The following is a 1,878-nucleotide window of genomic DNA, read 5'->3' on the forward strand; positions in this document are numbered from 1 at the left end:
AATACATAAAAAAGGTAGGTCAGTCTAGGAACTAAAAACATTTTAACCATCGCAATTCTTGTACTAATTGAATCTTTCCACCTCCGCCATTCTCTCATTTTGGCTTGTATTCCATCCAAATTCTTTTATAATTATACTCAAATGTTTTTTTCCCATTTCTAGGAATATTTACCCCTAAATACTTCACCATTTTATTTGCCATGGGGATACCCAAGGTTTTAGAGGCCACTAATTGTATATTCGGTTTAACATTAAAGCACATCATTGATGATTTTGAAAAATTCACTTTTAACCCTGACACCTCTTCAAATTCCTGTAGTATCTTTTTTAGCGGTGCCGTTGCAGACTCCAAATCCTTAATTGTCACCATCATATCATCTGCATACAATGTTAAAAGATTCCCATCTACTTTCCCTTTTCCTGGAACTTCAAAACCTATTATTCCTTCATTCTTTTTTAATTTAAGCACCAACGGTTCCAATGCCAAAATAAATAACATGGGGGATAGTGGGCAACCCTGTTTCGTACCACTAATTACTTGGACAAACTCCTCTGCTAATCCACTAACTCCTACCATCGCCTTAGACTTAATATATATTGCCTCTATCATATTTTGAAATTTCTCCCCGAATTTATACTTTTGAAATACATTTTTCATATATGTCCAATCCACCGAATCAAAGGCTTTATATATATCCAACGCCAAAAGCGTAAGAGGCATCCCTTTATTTTTAGCTAAATAGACCATTCCCATCACCTTCCTAACCGCCTCTACCAAGTACTTCTGAGGCATAAACCCAAAATGATATTTCCCTATCAAGTGTGTTATACATTTTTTGAGTCTCATTGCCATAAGTTTTGCAAATATTCGATAATCCATATTGGTAATAGAAATTGGAGTGGCCTAATATGTTAATGAGTTTCTGCGGTTGGGTGTGGCCTATTATGCTAATGAGTTCCTGCTGGGCTTTTTCTACAAAAAAAGCTCTGTGTGTATATATATATATAAAGAAGTATGCTTTATGGATACAATCCAGCGGCAGCTGCTGCTGCATCTGAGCCTGCCTTTGCTTTACGGATGCAGAAGAAACACGTACTACTTTTGCCTGGTTGTTTGCTCACTGCTAAGAAACTTACGGTACTAGACAAATACATTTATGCTGTATGAAAAGCTGCGTAATATCAAATCAACCTCTAGAGGGAGCAGAACATGCATGGGACAGAATATCCCCCTTCCTAAGAAACAGGAACTTAACAGTGAGTAAAATGAGAATGAGGACAAGCCCCTAGACCAAATTATTTTATTACCTCCATATATGTACACACTAGCCTGATATCCGTGCTTTGCTACAGTATTTAACTTCCATAAATCCAGTTATAATACTGATGATGTAAAGTTTGAAATGTAACATTTGTTGTAGAGATTCTAATGGAGAAGATTGTAGTGTAAAAAATGAAGTGAGACATACGTACTTTTTTCTTCTCTACTGACGGACTTCTCTGTAGACTGCTGGGGCGGGCTCCCTCATGGCTTTAAGCACCCTGCAACCGCTGCTGCACCTGACAGACAACTGCCTGTTAGATGTAGGAGGTGGGGGCAGTGTGTTGGAAGCCGAGAAGCTGAGCCAGCAGCATTGCTAAGGTGATCCTGCTGGGGCAGCGTCCCTGATGGATTAAAGTACCCTGGTCCTGCTCCAATACCTGACAGACACCTGCCTGTCTGGTGTTGGGGGGGATTATGTTTAAAGGCATCAGAGAGGCTGGGCCAGCAGCAGGGCTAAGGCAATCTTGCTGAGCAAACCTCCCCGGCGACTGTAAGCATCCCAACTCCTCTCCTATACCTGACAGGCAGCTGCCTGTCCAGTGTAGGAGGGGGAG

Source organism: Gekko japonicus, unplaced genomic scaffold (assembly GCF_001447785.1).
Source record: "Gekko japonicus isolate JY-2015 unplaced genomic scaffold, Gekko_japonicus_V1.1 scaffold2739, whole genome shotgun sequence".
NCBI classification, from domain to species: domain Eukaryota; kingdom Metazoa; phylum Chordata; class Lepidosauria; order Squamata; family Gekkonidae; genus Gekko; species Gekko japonicus.